This window comes from Aptenodytes patagonicus, chromosome 1, assembly GCF_965638725.1.
Source record: "Aptenodytes patagonicus chromosome 1, bAptPat1.pri.cur, whole genome shotgun sequence".
Classification (NCBI taxonomy): Eukaryota; Metazoa; Chordata; class Aves; order Sphenisciformes; family Spheniscidae; genus Aptenodytes; species Aptenodytes patagonicus.
The window spans coordinates 20,955,395-20,973,947 of record NC_134949.1 but is presented as its reverse complement, the minus strand read 5'-3'; the positions used below and the strand labels follow the sequence as shown (position 1 = coordinate 20,973,947).

Genomic DNA, 18,553 nt, shown 5'->3' with positions numbered 1-18,553 from the left:
TACAGCATAGGAAATCTGCTCGGTTCTTGAATTTCAATATCAGTTTTGCAAACTACAGTACTTTCTTTTGTGGCTTTGTTTTTTTGGAAAGGAACAAAGGTCTTTTAGAGCATTCACTTAGTGTGACAGTTTTACAGATCACTTTAATCACTTCAGAAGTTGTCCATTTATATAAGCTATAATTGTTCTCCCCTTAAGCAGTAACACTGCTCTCTGAGGTGTGCTGTTAATCGATCCTGCTAAAGACATGAATATTTCCACTAAATGCTAATCTAGAAGAAGTAATTAGATCAACAGTGGTAAAGGTGGGGGTCTGTTGCAAGGCAGAAGCAAGGCAAGAAATGAGGGCGCTGATATTAAGAACAACTAGGAATGAGCAATGTAGGCAGCAGGAACTGTGGCAGAGAGAGGCAAGATGAGTGTTGCGGCCAATGCACAGTATGAGGAAGGGCGAGGACAGTGATTTGCAGATAAAAGGAAAGAAAGAAGAGTGAAGGGCAATTCGGATGGAACAGACATCCTAGAGTCCAAAAATCTCTCAAAGAACTTATGTATTACTAAGATGGGAGAATGAACTGTTTCCTACTGCATTTATTATTATTATGGACTGCAAGTTATCTGGGGAAGGTCTGTAGTTTATGATGTTTATATAAAATTGAATATGACATAGTTGCTGATTCTCTGTAATGTAATGCAGTATAGCTTGGAAACATGTAGCATGTATTGATGAAACAACATACCTTTGCTAAAAAGCCTTCTGTAAGGGCAATTTTCAAGTTCTGGCTTGGTAAAGAGTTGAGGCAACCCTAGCAGATCCTTTTTCAGGCATGTCTCTGTCAGCCCAAGTTTCTCTGCATTTTGCTCTGCTGCAGAATAACAACACACCTACCGAGATTTTGAATTGTTTTTCCTATGTGTGTGACTATTAAACAATAAGGCAAGTAGAATGGTAGATTCTTGAAGTTTTTTAAAACAAATATTCAATTCTGGTTCTGTAACTTTTGGCAGCTAGCAATATGACTGAACTTTTATACCACTGTTTATGCTGAACACACTGTGCCCCAGCATGGTCCTAATGTGATGAATGGGACTGTATGCATTATAAAGTAATACCTAATAGGAATATCAAATTTTGAAGTTCATATATATATATAATTGTTACATATTACATAACCATCTAGTATCTAGTGGTTAGCTTTTGGTTTTGTTGTTAGCGTTTTTTTCTCAAGGGAAGTGTCAAATTTGTTCCTGCTTGCTTAGCTGATTTACAATAGGAGGTCAGTTCATGGTGAATTTCCAAACAATACAAAGCTAAAGGGGTTGTAAACAACCGAAGGCCTAGGGTTAGCAATACGACTGGTTCCAGGGAAGCCAGTGGGCTGGCAGGAGTCCATGAGTTACCTAACGGACGAATAATCCAAAGCAGGGGTGCCCAGTGGAGTAGAGCTGCTTGGAAAAATGTTACATTATGAAAGCAAATTGGAAAATGGTTAGTAAACTGCAATTTACTGTCCTATGTTAAACGTAGTGCTCTCACAAAACAACCAATAATATTATGGGTTTTGTGCAACCTGGGGTATCAGAGATGTTTATTTTCCTACAATTTTAGCATGAAAGTTTTCATTTTGGTCTCTTACTTTTTACTATGTCAAATACAAAGAAGCTCTTAATCTGATCTAACATAACCAATCTTTAAAAATGCAATGTTTTGCCGCTTCTTTACAACCTTAACTTTTTTTTTCTTAATAGTAAAGAGCATCAATAAATGCATAGCCAAGCAACAATCCATTTCCCAAGTCATTCATAGATTCCAGCAGACAAATTATCATGAACCTGATTTTCACTTTATATGAAGATCACATGGGTATCCATCAAGACTCTTTTAAAGGCTGCCTCCACTTTACTGAGGATGTGCAAGAAGCCTTTAGCAAAATAACAGAACCAGAAACAATACCTAATGCCAGCTCTTCTGCTGATGACAATTGTTTTAAATTAGTGAGAACTTACATTCAGAGTGATTTGTAGTATGGCAGGTACTGGTAATATATGTGGCAAGACCTTTATTTCTTGATTATCCAGAAAAGATTGTACATTGATTATCTAAATGTAACAATAACCAATTAAAATTAGAGATATTCATAGAATCATAGAATCATTGAGGTTGGAAAAGACCTCTAAGATCATCGAGTCCAACCGTCAACCCAACACCATCATGCCCACTAAACCAGGTCCCTAAGTGCCTCATCTACTCGTCTTTTAAATACCTCCAGGGATGGGGACTCCACCACTTCCCTGGGCAGCCTGTGCCAATGTTTCACCACTCTTTCAGTAAAGAAATTTTTCCTTACATCCAATCTAAACCTCCCCTGGCGCAACTTGAGGCCATTTCCTCTTGTCCTATCGCTTGTTACTTGGGAGAAGAGACCAACACCCACCTCGCTACAACCTCCTTTCAGGTAGTTGTAGAGCACGATGAGGTCTCCCCTCAGCCTCCTTTTCTCCAGGCTAAACAACCCCAGTTCCCTCAGCCGCTCCTCATAAGACTTGTTCTCCAGACCCCTCACCAGCCTCGTTGCCCTTCTCTGGACACGCTCCAGCACCTCGATGTCCTTCTTGTAGTGAGGGGCCAAAACTGAACACAGGATTCGAGGTGCGGCCTCACCAGTGCTGAGTACAGGGGCACGATCACTTCCCTACTCCTACTGGCCACACTAGTTCTGATACAGGCCAGGATGCCATTGGCCTTCTTGGCCGCCTGGGCACACTGCTGGCTCATGTTCAGCCGGCTGTCAACCAGCACCCCCAGGTCCTTTTCCGACAGGCAGCTTTCCAGCCACTCTTCCCCAAGCCTGTAGCGCTGCATGGGGTTGTTGTGGCCCAAGTGCAGGACCCGGCACTTGGCCTTGTTGAACCTCATACAGTTGGCCTGGGCCCATCGATCCAGCCTGTCCAGGTCCCTCTGCAGAGCCTTCCTACCCTCGAGCAGATCAACACTCCCGCCCAACTTGGTGTCGTCTGCAAACTTACTGAGGGTGCACTCAATCCCCTCATCCAGATCATCAATAAAGATATTAAACAAGACCGGCCCCAAAACTGAGCCCTGGGGAACACCGCTCGTGACCGGCTGCCAACTGGATTGAACTCCATTCACCACAACTCTCTGGGCCTGGCCGTCCAGCCAGTTTTTGACCCAGCGCAGAGTATACCTGTCTAAGCCGTGAGCCGCCAGCTTCTCTAAGAGAATGCTGTGGGAGACGGTGTCAAAGGCCTTGCTGAAGTCCAGGTAGACCACATCCACAGCCTTTCCCTCATCCACTAGGCGGGTCACCTGGTCATAGAAGGAGATCAGGTTGGTCAAGCAGGACCTGCCTCTCATGAACCCGTGCTGGCTAGGCCTGATCCCCTGGTTGTCCCGCTCATGCCTTGTGAGCGCCCTCAAGATGAACCGCTCCATAATCTTCCCTGGCACCGAGGTCAGGCTGACAGGCCTGTAGTTCCCCGGATCCTCCTTCCGGCCCTTCTTGCAGATGGGCGTCACATTGGCAAGCCTCCAGTCGTCCTGGACCTCCCCCGTTAACCAGGACTGCTGATAAATGATGGAGAGTGTCTTGGTGAGCTCCTCCGCCAGCTCCCTCAGCACTCTCGGGTGGATCCCATCCGGCCCCATAGACTTGTGAGCGTCCAGGTGGCGTAGCAGGTCATTGACTGCTTCCTCTTGGATTATGGGGGGTTCATCCTGCTCGCCGTCCCTGTCTTCCAGCTCGGGGGGCCAAGTACCCTGAGGATAACTGGTCTGCCTGTTAAAGACTGAGGCAAAGAAGGCATTGAGTACCTCAGCCTTTTCCTCATCCTCAGTGACAATGTTCCCCCCTGCATTCCAGCCTTTGAGGTGTGTACACCCATGGCAAGTTTTCCTATAGAGTCTAGAGCCTAATGAGAGCCTCTGGCCATCCTCCATGAAACTAGGATGGCCACCCCTTACCCATGCTGTCAACTTTCCTCTACCTTGCTCTCCACCCAGGTGCTCCAACAAAAGAAAGATTCACTTTGGAAGAATTCTGTGTCCAACCAGAAAAGGCAATGTCATCTGATTGTAAAGCAGCAGAAAAAACTTTCTTGTACGTAACTCAATTCTGGCTATGTGTAAGAAAATTATGATGTTCAGGGAAAATGCTGATTCCAATCACCAACCAGATAGATTTAATAACACTAATAAGTAGCATTGGAGGTTAATGCCACAGGGGGTATTCAGGGACTCCTCTGATTACTACTACATTGAAGCTCACTTCCAAGTCTGTTACAGTTGGTACACGCCACAGCAATTATATTAAGCCTTGACTGATAAAACTGAAAATATAATGAAAATAATTTTTTTTAAATTTTTAAACCTGTTTCAGACTAATTCTCTCCTTTATCTTTTATTTCCTTATGAAACTCTCTAATATTGCAATTTTTAGGGAGTTTTTCTATTTTCCAATATTCAGATCCTATGACTATACGCAGGCAGCCTTTGAATCAGGCAAGGTTTGGTCTTCTTTTTAATGTGTGCTCCTTAATTATGCTACAGAAACTGGTTTTCAGTTAGAGTAGATTCAAACTTAGTAGCAGGGTAATCAAATGAAAAAGTTACACCAGGTTTGTCCAACTTACTTTCAAACAACAGAAACAGAGCTTCCCAAATTATATTGCAATCATCCCAAGGCTTAGACCAGTTGCTAATACAGTGATGAACAAGTTGCAGCCATGCTGCAGCACCCCCAGGTGTGAACCGGGACCTCTGGGAGAGGCATTGCCTCATACTCTATTTAGACAAAACCTTCTGTATCCAAAAGTGACAGCTTCAGCTGTTCGGGTCAGAATAGATGCAATCATTTTAACCACACTTAGCCTGGATAAGATATTTGAGCTAGCTTTCAGTCAACAAACACAAGACTACATTCTCAGCTGGTGTAAACTGACTTCAATGGAGCTACATCAATTTATACCAGGTGGGGATTTAGCCTGAGCTTTTGTTTTCTCTTAAATCAAAGTTTGACCAAAGACAAAGCCAAAACCTGATCACATGGACTCGGAGTTTGTTGACATTCTGTGTAGGTGTTGTCTGTTGTGACCACTATATTGTCTAAATATGAGATGGAGCAGGAGTGCCTCTGTGTTTATTGACTGTACTTGTCAGCAGTGTAGCTGCACGGATACAAGGCTAGTCAGCCTGTTTGTCTATAGGCAAAACAATGCGTATCTTGCAATAAAGCTCACACAGGGAAATAAAAGGGAAGTAAACATGACATGTGATCCTCTGACGCAGCAGCTGAGCTTTAAAAGACTAAGGATAAAGAAATCATGCTTGATTTCATTAGAGATCAAAAGATTATCAATTTTGCAAATGGTATAAAATAGAAGTTATTCTGTGAAGATAAAAATCTGTTAATAGAAGAGAGTATAAATGTCTTATTAAAACCTCAAAGAAAAAAAATTTATTTGGAGAGGGAGGACATTTAATTGTGACCAACATATTACTCAGTAAAAGCCAGAATCAAATATACAAAGTCCCTCTAGAGATCACTGCAACCGTTTACTAAAGTGCACTGATATGCAGACTTGCTATCTAGTTGTTACCAGCAAGAGATTGCTGTCAATCCATCTCATCATCATTAAGACAGGCCAGCTGAACAGTCTAGAAAAATAGCAACCAGGAGCACAGTAACATATTTTGGAGCAAAGTGGTTTAGTAACTGAAGGCAGAAACTAAATTTTTAAAAACTAAATTAAATATGATTTAAACTATCAGTTTAAATCATATTTAATTCATCTGCCAATTTTGACAAGGCCATTACAACAAGTGTCTGACTGTGCCCTGGCCAAGGGGTAGCAGCAGTTTGAAGTCTTTTTCCTTATACCTGTGAACAGAGTTGCTGACGTTGGGACCATGCATCAAAGATTAGTGGCCACTCAGAGAACTACGAAGTTTCTGCCATTCAAGAGAAACAGGGTGAAAAAGTGTTACAGCTTTGTTTTAGACCACAATAACCAAGGAAAGAAACAGGGAAACAGCAGTGTGCCCATCCCCTGTTCTGAGGCGAATGCAACCTGTGTATCCTTCCATTCTCAGCACTGTGAGTTGAGGGACTTTTGCATTATGATAATCATTTTATTTATCTTTGAAGAGTGTTCCAAGGTTAAAGTTATTATATAGTGACAAATTAATACTCCTGATTTTTTTTATGAAAAAATGTTCTTTTAACCATAGTACTCTCACAAAGTGAAAATTTGTCAGTACATTTTGGAGCAAAATCACATTTTAAGAACATCTTAATCTATTTTCACTTTTCAGATTTCATGTCATTATTCATTTTTCATTTGATTTCTTTCAACTGTTTTGCATAGACACATGTGCAGGCTTGTGTTTGTGTGCATTCATGCGTATGTTTCAGGATCTGTAAGAAACTTTGGAAATTCTGTTAATTAGAGAAAGTAGCAGCATATGCTGTGCCATGAAAACCTGAATTGGCATTTGCCAGTATTTTTTAGGGAGCTGTTTTGAAAACAAAAATAACTTCAGAACCAGAATGAGAACATGTAATCTTAAAATCCTGCACTCAGGTTAATTCAATTCCAGTAGGAAGAAGCTCATATGTCACTTTTAGTCCCTTTAACAGTAAAAATAGCCAGTCCCTGTATAAATCACAGTTCAGTAGCTTTAAATGAATTACAGACAGAAGACAAAAGCTTTGTCTTGTGAAATTTGTGGTAACATTTGAATGTTTTTTCACTAGCACACCATTAGATCTCTGTTGAAAGGCTTAAGAGACTCATATTTAGGTCTTTTTGTTTTTCCTAAGAGATTCAAGATATCTCATGATCCAAGGTCCCTTGTTTTATCAGATGAATACCAGCATTACTCTTTACTACCTCCCCTCTCAGGAACAGTCCTCCAGGGCAACACAGATTCTGCATAGTATAGTGCTTTGAAATCCCCATGCTGAATTTCTGTCTTGCCCACAGTTCTTCTTGGGATAAATTAGACAAGTTACCATCATAATGTAGATCAAGTACATTTCTCCTAAATTCTTCTCAAAGCCTGTGCACTGCAGAGCAAGGTTGGGAGCCACTAGCTCTGCTGCCAGGTCTCAGGAAAACCTGTGATCTTTGCTGCAGCAGCAGACTTCACTGATTTCTTCCTTATAACAATTGGGGATTTGAATGATCTAACTGTCCTTGGGCAAGGACATCTGCCCTGCTGGCTGCTCCGCCTGCCCTGGGCATGGAAACTGTGGCTCAAGTGTCCACAGTTATGTAGTTTGAGAGCCAGTGGGACACTTACGATCCAGCTACTATGTCTCACAGATTACTATCGCTAGCCAGAGCTGGTGTGCAGTATGAAGCCAAAGGATGCTTTTGTAGCAGGAATTTGAGAGAGCGGGAGCCCCACAGCCCTGTCTATTCCCCAGCCTTATGGTTTGAGGACCTCAAGCAGCCTCTGGACCCATGCCTTTGCTTGCACACTAGCTGTGCATGTAGCCTGTGTTTCGGCTGTCTCTTCTGTAACAGAGATCAATGGCTTTCTGCAGTTATGCCAAATGAAGAACGGCTGACATAACTGCTAGATTTAATATGACCCAATTTTCTCCCCCCGGCAAAGCAGTACATTGGACCCTCTCACACACTTCAGCTGACACTAGGCAATATCACCACAGTATTTGCAGTATTCCCTAGGAATTCCCTGTAGACCAGAAATAGCGCAGCAAAGCTAGCTGCTTATCAAAGGAAAAGTGGCGAGATTGGAAAGCCAACTCCTATAATAGAGAACGGCAGATTGTGGTCTGCAAGCAGAGCGCCATGTGTCACCAGCACTCAACACATAGGTGTACAACCCCTAAAGCACAAGCCCTAACAGAAGGAGCTAAAAAGAGAGCCTGAGGACTGCCTACTGCAGCTGCTTCCACCCCCCTGAAATTCTGGCTGTCACAGACCAAACCAAGCGGTCACATGCGCTGGACCATGGAAAGAATGTGTGATGCCTGGGACGGAGAAGTGTCACTTTGTGTGACTGCCTCACAGATGGTGTTTGACAGTGGTTAACAGAGCTGTCTCCCTAGCTGACCCCTGAGCTCAAAGGTGTTCTCAATAGATGCTGTACCCAGCCTGCTTTTCAGAGTGTATCTTTTGAATGTCTAAGGTGGTTATTTGATGCTGAACAGCAGATCTGCAGGCCATATTGGAGTCTGGCACAGGGACCCCCAAGCTACCACTAAGTGGGTTCATTAAGGCAGTGAAGGGAACATTTCAGCCTTGAAATGCAGCACAGTCATGTTAGAAAGATCTTGCACCCAAACGCATCAGTCTGGGCAGACTGCCATGGTTATAAAATCATGGAAAATAAGACCAGAAAGGACCTCAAGAGGTCATCCAGCTCATCTCTCTGCTCAAAGGCAGGATCAGCTCTGTCCAAATAATTTCTGACATATTTTTCTAGTCTGTTCATAAAAGTCTCCAGTGATGGACATCCCATTACTTCCCTGAGCAATCTACTACATCATTTAACTGTTCCTAATATCCCATACATTGCTTCAGCTTAAGCCTATTATTTCTCATCTTAGAGATGGCAGACTTATCAATATTTATTTTCCAGTTTATTCCTTGATTTTCTACAACAGGTTTTTTATATACTTGAAGATGACTGTCTCCTACCAATTTTCCCAGAGACATCAGCATCACCAGGCGCTTCAACTTTTCCTTCTAAGCCAGAGTCATTTAATCAATAACCTGGTCATCATTGCCACTTTCCTCTCGACTCTCTTCCATTGTTCTCACACTGTTTCTGGTTTCAGATAGAGCTTGGTGTAGACATGCCCTTAAGGGTTCTCTTAGGGAACATGGCATGGACATATTTTCTCTGGTTTTCAGTAAGATAAGCAGAGGGGAGCTAGTGAGCACTTGTCAAAAGTTTCCAACTAGAGTTTATAACACTTATGATGCACTGTCACTGAGTTGTCTGCAGTTATGTCAACTAAAGCAATTTAAATGACCTATATAAGAGAGTGATAGCTGCCAGAAGGGACATAGCTGAGACTAGCCACCTGAGCACTTACACAGATTCTCAGGAAGGTTTCATAGTAAATAACCCACACTATCACATCTGCCGTCCTCCTAGACCACCAGTTTTAAAGCTTAATTGGTCATGACCATACAAGTGTCTGTCCTGTCTACACTAGGTCTATTCAGTGGTGCTGAACAGTTACACAACTGTGCAGATTTTCTTTTGGTGAATAGATATTTGACTTTTTTAAAAAAGAATTTTCTTCAGCCACGTTCACAGTTATTCTGAGGCTACCTTGTGATCACTGGAAATGATCCTGTTTCCATACATTTGTAGAAAAGGAACAGTTAAGTGACTTACAATTCTTTGTTCTGAAAACACCTCACACAACGTCAAATCAGAGGTGGTATTGTGTGATTTATAAGCCTGAGCTGGCCAAGCAAGATAACTCAGATATGGACTATTCACAGTAAATCCCCAATTCAAAAGAATGGCATTTTTTTTTTTTTTTTAAAAGAAGGTACTTCTTAACTTCTTTTTTATTTGACCGATGTACACATTCAGGACATATCAATTCCATCCTGCTCCAAGAAGTAATGCAGCCTGGACTGAGCCCCATACCCTCGGGGCTGGAGCAAGTCTCGGGAAAATGCCCACTTGTGTGTCAGAGCCACGCCTGTGCATGTAAGAATCACACCAGGTTTACTGCCTATAACAAATCTTTGTGAGCATGGAAGTGGATGCTATGTCTAGCTACAAATGAATTTGCTTCATTAGAAGTATTAATTAGATCAATGGATCAGAATTGTGTCAAGGTCAAATTCCTAGATTTACCTGGAGCAATGGCTATAATTTACATAACAGCAACACCACAATGCAGACTTACCAAAAAACTTCATGTTATTCTAACAATGTAGCCCTAATCACATGTATAATATTAGGGTCTGAGAATATTACTTCTTGTCCTTAGACAAAATTCTTCCAATTCCTTTCTTATCTCAGCTTATCTCCTCTCCGTTAAAGGCATATCCAAACACTTTGTGCCACATTGTTATTTATGTTATAGTTAAAGCCTCTAAATAATTTCTTAAAGGGAGTGTTCTTGTTCAGTTCAGTATGTACTCAGATGACTGCTCTCAGAATTCAGTCGTACATTGTTACACAATCATCTAAATATTTGTGATTATATTCTCACTTCTGATACTTGTTTCATTTCTTATCGTTGCTATATCTTCACCATTGTTCTCTGAAAGCATATGAAGAGTTCCTGACAAAATCACTTGTATCAACAGCATCTTTACAATGCTCTTGTTTTTCAGAAAATAGACACTTCAGATAAGCATCTAGTTAAAGGTGAAAGCTTTACTTCTTGTCCTGTTTTTTCAGAACTATCAAGCATCTGTGAAAGCGTCTGATTTCGGTTCGAGATATGACTAATCTGTATTCAAAAATATATGTTTGTCAGGCCCTGCAGATGTTTTAGTCAGAGACATATATATGGAAGCAAAATAATTTTTTTTTTTCATGCCTCAGGATAATGTCCTAATCAACACCACTATCAGAGAAATGGGCTTGTGATGAAAAATAATTCTTACTGGGGAAATAGCAAGTATAGGTAGGTGACATTTAGGCAATGATAAAGAAGGCTGGAGAGACAATAGCCTCCAGCAAGTGACGTCCAGAGAGGGGCATGTGAGTCCAGGCATGTTGTATGTCTGCAGGGACACAGCATCTAAACCAAGCTGTAAGAAGTGATCTGCTGTCTAGCGACCCTCTCCAAGTGATCTGCCAGCTCTGTGTACGATAAACACAGTTCTGTGATCAGCTTCAATGTTGAGACTCTTGAATGGTGGTTAACTCAGTACAGTGCTCCTGGGATTAGCTTGAAGTAAAGGCATCAGCAGGAAAATTAATATTAAGTTATCCAATATGTCATTGGTTCTCAAGCTGTGGTCTGAAACCATGATGGTTTGCAAGAGAGCCTGTGGAGCACTGTTAAGCAGCAAAATTTACAAATGGGTTGATTAGAAGTGTGATAGTAGACATACACAATAGCCCATGAGAAATTACGAGGGTTGGTCCAACAAGTGGAAATTACTGTCATAAAAGTATGAAAAGCTTCTTCAGAAAAACACTTTTTCATCTGTAGCAAGTATGTAAAACAAGAAATGTTATAGCTTTCCAGAATTCCTCCAAAGATTGGAAGCTTTTGTTTTATTATAACAATAGCGTGGGAACAAACATTTGTTTTCTTTCTATTTCTAGAGCTACCCTAGTGCTTGGGTGGGAATGGAACAAAACCCATGTGAGAGATCTGCAGTTAGTTTTGTTTCTGGGCTGACATGAGTTCAAACTATGGTAGTTTGGATTTGAACCAAACCAATTACCACCTATATCTGAACAAATCTCGCTTCCTTTACACCAGAATGCATCCCCTGTACATACATGATTGAGATGTCTAACCATACTCCAGAAAAATAAACAGGCAGAGAATTTACTAGGCACATCTTTTACAGTTAAAATGAAAATCTGCAGGAGGAAAAATAATCTCATACTTCGAACAAAGCACTTATGCACAATGCAGTTGAAAAGAGGTAATGGATTTAAAAGAGGTAAAGGATTTAACTAGCCCCAAGATGTTTAAAAAAATTGTACAAGGCAAAGAAAGGGAGGCCAATGTTAAAAGCAAATAATTGCCCTACTGGGGCCAAAGACCTGCCTTGCCAACCACTCTCACCGTGGCCACTGAGGTTATGCCTCTAACAGTGAATAAAAGAAGCCAGGGCATGTTTTTTGGCCTTGTCGATGAATGGCACAGCACAACTTCTGTCAGAACAGCTAAACTCTCTGGACTTGGGTCTCTGCTCTGGCTCTATTTCGTTTCCTAGAATAAATGTAGCCTAATAGATTATTAAGGAAAGAATATAGGAAATAGATCAAGTTATTTCCCCTCAATCATCTTTTCCAGCCCTACCTATTTAGTCTCTGCTTGTATAGAAATTGTTCTGTAGCACAGTTCATCCTTGCCACCCTTCTCTGTGCTCTCTAGTTCCGTTGCAGCCTTTTAGAAATGGATTGCCCAGAACCACATTTATTGTTCAGATATGGGTGTACAATGGATTTACACATCCATCTGAATTTTTTAATTCCTCATTCTTTTCCCAATAATTCCTACGTTAATTGTCACTTTTTTCTTGAAGAAGACCCAGCAACCGAACATTTCACTGATGTTCTCAGGGACTTTAAGTTTGCTTTCAAGAGTAGTAATAGCTAATTTAGAGTCCATCACTGTGTATGAACAGTGAAGGTTATTTTTTTCTCAGTGCATGACTTTCCATTTATTGACATTGATTTCATCTGTCATTTCATTGCTCAATATCATGAGACTGTTCTGTCACTCCTCACATCTTGCTTATGCTTTTACTATCCTGATTAATTCTGTATCATTACACAAAAAATCACCTCTCAGCTCACCGCCTTTCCACACCTTTTATGAATCCAGATCCCTGGAGTGCTGATGGTTCCTTGCTGTGAAAAATTATTATTCACCCTACACTTTGTTTCCTATCTTTCACCAAATAACCTGGGAGAGGGTTTACCCTTCTACCCCATGACAATTCAGTTTCATTTATGTTGTTTACCTCTTTTTGAAAATTCAAGTTCATAACTTTGAACTAACATTATCCAAATAATCCTTGGCTCCTTCAGAGAATTGCCATAGTTTTGCAATGTATGGCTTTCTTCTACAGAAGTTGTTCTGATTCTTACCCAATATAGCATCTTTACCATTTTGCCTACTAATTATTTGTTATTATAATTTCTAGCAATTTTCTTGATAAGCACATCAGACTTACTGATCTGCTGGAGCAAGGAAGAGCCCTTTTTAGCAGCTGATTGCCCATTTGCCACTTTCCCTTACTTTGGTATCACATTGCTAGGTATTAGTCTCTTCTATTACCAGTTCACACTGATACAGTCCTCAGGTTTTACCTATAAAGAAAATCTGCAGTATAGGTAGCTCCTTAATCCTTCCTATAATGACAACTAATGCAAAAAAACAAACAAACAAACAAACAATTAATATTTCATCTGTAGGATTGTACTAGATTCTTTGTTTGCTACAGTCCTATTCACCAATGAACCCTGCCTTTAGCAGACTTCTTTGCTTCCAAAATATTTGAAATACTTCCCCCCCTCCCTTTTTTTTTCTTTTTGGGAAAAGCTTTATTCCATTTCTGAGGGATGATTTTTTTTTTCCCCCTAATAATCCCCTGTCCTTTGCTGTTCAATCATTAGTTTAGGGAAGAAAAATTGAAGAGCACTGTCCTTTTACAAGTGTTTTTGATGAGTAGTGCATATTCTCTGAGCTGCTAAGGTGGTGTTAAAAATACAAGAATTTTACCCTTTTAGCTAGCTATTCCTTTTAACTAGTTTTCTTAGTTTAATGCAATTTTATTCTTTAATCGTAAATATTACATGGGTGTGGTGAGATTTTTTTGATATGTTCACTCATTACTGTTATTGTGAGTTTTTTCACACTTACAAGGATATAAAATTTGAGTATTCTGTGTCCACTGTTGCATGGTGGCTCTTGGGTAACTGTTATCTTTAATCAGATACTGTGCATTAAATCCTGCAATATAAATCTAGAAATAATCCTTATTTTGAGTTTTTTTGACTGAGAATTGCAGTGTGCAGTCAGTTACAATGATGTTTACAGTGAGTAAAGTTTATCAAATGTGGCTTTGAGTTTGTTTTTAATAATCTAGACACCTCAATTTTGCTCTGCTTTTGATGTCGGTATTCTTTATTGGATCTTGGTTTCTCTGTTCTTTAGTTCTCCATCTGTTAAATGGGAACAATAGCACATATTTGCATTGCATTGGTATTAGAAAGACAAATATACTATAAATTATGATGTATAATTGGGAGATGCAACAATAACAGAGTTCATAGAAGCACTCAAGATAAAAAGATGAAACCTTTCAAAAACATCTGGTTTGTGCATATGGTGCTGTACCGAATATTGTACCATAATCAACATTAATGCTTATAGGTTATACCTCTACATCTCTGCTAACCTTCAATATTTCAGTAACATGCAAGTTGTGTTAGGCTTTATAAATACATTATGTGAATACTTATCATTATAGAAAAATAAACATACTAAGGATGGGAACAAAGGCAAAAATATACATGAGATATATTTCATACTTTGTTCGTTTTGTTTTGTTCCATATTGTGAATTTATGATATACCCTTACTTGCACTTCTATAAAGCAATTTTTCTTTGGTTGAATTTTGTAGCCATATCGGCAAAAGTTTGTATTGAGAAGCAATTTGCAGGTGAAGTGATTTGCTTGGGAGACAGTGCAAATGGAAAACAGAAAAATTAATGAAGAGAAAACTGGATACAGAATCACTGGTGCAGCAACAGGGATAAGAATGACCGAGCAGAAGAAAAGAATGGTCACATAGGAAAGGGATGAACTCTGTGGAGACCTCAAGGCAAGGCACTGATTAGATGCACCAGTGAAGCATAAGCCACTGAGAGAAATAAAAGGGAGTTGAGTCAAATGGATGAGCCAGACAGACCACAGTGATCTTTCCAGTGAGGTGAACTGGGGTAAAGCAGAAAGATCTCAGCACCGGCCTCACTAGTGAACAGGGCTGAAGAGCCCACAGTGACAGGGCGGTGGTTCATTGCAAGAGGCAGGAAGATGCATTTATAATGTATTAACTGCGCAGCTTAGTGTTTGCAGAACCAGCCAATACTCAGATGACCAAGATAACTATGAAGTAAACAGTGTTATACTCCAGGTGATTTGAGAAATGGTAAAACATTATTATGTAATGTAAAAACCATTATTGTATGTCCTGACGTGTAGTGATCAATGACATAACTCAATGGTTTGACATATCCAATTTAAGAGGCTAACTTAAAAAACAAAACTGTTTTATTATAAAAGAATGTAATTTAACTATCAGAAAGATGTGTTGTAAAATACTCATATATATCAAAGAGAACACCCTAAGGTAGTTTTTAGACATCTCATAATTTTAATATCCTGTTGCACAGGACTGGAGATAGTTTTGTAATATACATGGATTAAGTTCCTACATCTACAAATTCTTTTGTCTTATTTTAACAATGTACCATAAAGCTTCTGCTAAATCACAATTTTTATCAGTCATTAAGATTAAAAGTATGTATTTTATGGGCAGCAGGAAACAAACCAACATATAAGGAAAACAGATGCTTCTGAATCATTCTTAGCATTACTTAATAGTCTGAAAATAGTACATTTATGTTTGTAATAAAAATCAGGTATTGTGTAAAGTTTATTTGGGTTCTTTAATCATTCTCAGCAATTGACTTAAGATTTAGTTATAAGAAGCCTTGAATAAATTCTTGCTCTATGTTTTCTCTATCCTACCTTCTGAAGAAACATACCAGAGGCATTCATCTCACCTCATTTTACACAGCTACAATGTCAACAACTTCACCTGACTTACTTGTATAACTCCTTATTATTTTCAGTAAGATATATGGGCATTTCCAGAATGCATCTCATCCCAGTGAAGAGATCTAAAACAAGTCAGATGAGTCACAGTACAAGTGTCTATTCCTGTGAATAGCTGCCAAAGGGAGCCTGGGTGAGCAGTTCAAGTGCGGACATCTAACGTGTAAATAACTTAGGGGAGATGAAACCCATTCAGGAAGACTGGTGACACTAGTAGCCGGAAAAAAAAAAGGGACATCATGAGTAACAAGAGACTGCAGAAAGTAGGATGAACAGATTTTCATGTGACAACAAGAGTTACAGGAGGGAGCAAATCCAGGAAAGAAAGTTCATGTTGAAGTTCCTGAGAAGTTGGCGGACAGGAGCTCAAGCCAAAAGCAGAAAATGGCCAATAAGGCATGTAAGGCAGCAGTGAAAGAAAGGAAATGAGGAGCCTATCAAAATGCTCAAAGGAAAATGGGAAATGAAAAACATAGGATAAAATGGACAGGTGCCCCTTTGCTGAGACCAGGGAGAGTGGGCATACCTTCTCTTTTACTTCTTGCAGGGAAGTGATTTGCGCTCTTCTGTCAGGTTTATTGGGAAGGAGAAAGCAAAGAGGCCAGAGCACCTCTGCCCCATCAGCACTGCCTGGTGAAATATGTGAACTCACAGGCACAGGGCAGAGTAGCAACTCTGATATTATGCAACTTCCCTTCTAGTAATGCTACTACCTCTAGCTTGTAACCCATGGTCACTTTAATAACAGCCTCAGCTATTTGATTTGCCTTAAATCTCCTTATAGTCAAAGGGAGTATTTTTTTCCTTTGGTTTTCTCTGTGGTCAACTACGTTATTTCTATAATAACAGTCTTTATCGAGATCCTGATTTTGATCCAAATTTTCTGTCACAGTCATGCACTTGGTGCTTATGTGGGTTTATTTCACATCCTTAACATTAATTAAATGCAGAGGAGTGTTTTTTTCACATTAATTTTCTTTTCTCAGATTTGTTCCTTTCGTTTTTCCTCAGTAATTGCAGTAGAATTAACTGCATTGTTAGAGTTAGAGTTCTGAATACAAATAAGAGGGCTTTTCCCTTTCTCTTCCCTGACTACATTTCTATTACTGCAATCACAAGTATTGTTAACAACATTAAAGCCCACAGCAGATGTGAACCAGGCTATAGTGAGAGAATATTTTGATTCCACAAAAAGGTTCAGTGCTGAAACATAATGTTCTTGCTTCCCAGCTATTACAGGGCAAACTAGCATGCACTTTTGAAAGTTAATATCTAATTTTCTAGATGCCTGCTGCCAATTTGTTTTCATTCTGCTTCAATATAGTAGGCAATGAGAAGGGATTTTGCAAAGATTACTACTGGGCTCATTATTATTGCACTAGTAGTTTTGGAAAACAAAATACCAAAACTCAGCTGATGATGACATAGTTATACAACAAAACCAGCTGCCCAGAACTCAGAGCCTGGAATGAGCCCCTGGAGGAGACCTCAGGCTCACACCCTACAACTTAAATAACTCCAACTTATCTTTTATGCTATGGTCTTAGTTTTATTGCAAAACTGGATTTATGTTAGGAGCTGAAGGGCTATGCGGTCTTTAACCTCTCTTTTTGCCCAGTGTTTGGAATACAAACTAGGCCAGGAGTGACAACTGAAAGCTGCTGCCATCTGACGGCTGCAAGGGAACCCATGCAAAACAAGCTGCCTGCAAGCAGGTGGAAATCCTACAAGGCAGTTACTGATGCCACACAAACCAGATCCCTTTCAAGCGAGCGTAGCAGAGGATATCAACGATTTAATGGTCACGGCGGCTGAGCTACCCTCACAGCCTGGGCACTGCTGCCTGCAGACTCCCAATACTCACATGCACCTTGTGTTGCATCTTCCCTCTCTTCCTGCTCACTCCCTCAGCTATCTTGCAGGCAATGAATAAATCAAAGGGGGCTGGCTTTTGTAACACTGTAGGAATTACCAATATATTTGTACTTTTAGAGTGATTTGCCTCTGCCAGTGGAGACAAATGGAGCTGCGGGTTCCAGAACAGAAGAAAGGTGATTCCCTTTTCCCTGGAAGATTTCCTCCAAAAAGTGGAGGTTGGCTTGGCTCCTTCTGTTGCTAGAGGTGATTTACTAAATATGACCTGGAACCGTATTTCAATTTCAAGTTGAAAAGTTTTGAAGTTTTATATCATATGTAGTATTTTGGTTCAACTATATTCCAGTTCTTATCCAGCCTTAATCATTTGATTACCATAATATCTATCTGAAATGTACCTTGAAAGGTCAAGGTTAAGACAATCATGATTAACCAGCAGTTAATAAAGAGCAGGGAGAATTAAAGAAAAAAACAAAAAGTGTTAGAAACTCATTCAAAATCTGTAAAATTACATGAAAGAATTGCATGAAAATTGGTCCAAGTTTAAACCATACAAGCATTCTGTAATACCTTCTCTACCACAAGTGGGTATAAGCTAAGCATGTTCAGTAGCCCTGAAATGCTGTTTCCTTTTCTAATTAAGGAAAAGAGCTTTCTAGGGATGTCTACAGAATAATACAAGATGCTCTGAGAAGATGCCAAATTACAGTGGAAATGTGTTTGTTCCCAGTGTGAGTAGAACCACTTGAGATCCTAGTTGCTTAGAGGAACAGAGATATCAGATGCTGGCACGAATGCTTTCTGTATTCCTTCAGGTAATTCAGCAGCCCTAGGTATTTTACTCTAGGCCAATTCTTTTAAACAACACTCAAATCTAACGAATTTATTAAAGTCCAGGACCTCTGTAAAGGAATACTTACATTACCACAAGCAACCCAGTTACCATATTTTGAGGAGATACCTTTCCCACTTTCAGGTGGAGCTGAACCAGCTGAATGTGTGCACACTCCTCAGTCCACTGCAAAGCAAACTGGCACTGATGGGTCTCTTCCCAGTTTTGACAGAGTGCTTTTTGCAAATTCTCAGTTATCTTACTTATGACATGGGTGTATAATAA

General features: G+C 40.0%; 1 long non-coding RNA gene across 1 annotated transcript in view; it reads right to left on the bottom strand.

Annotated features, from left to right (window-relative positions):
• Positions 1-16,162, bottom strand: part of LOC143155665 (uncharacterized) — a 46,732-nt gene extending 30,570 nt beyond the window's left edge. Inside the window, exon 1 of the long non-coding RNA XR_012994448.1 lies at positions 16,088-16,162. This is a non-coding gene — a long non-coding RNA (uncharacterized LOC143155665). The remainder of the gene's footprint in view (positions 1-16,087) is intronic.
• Positions 16,163-18,553: the final 2,391 nt, after the last annotated feature.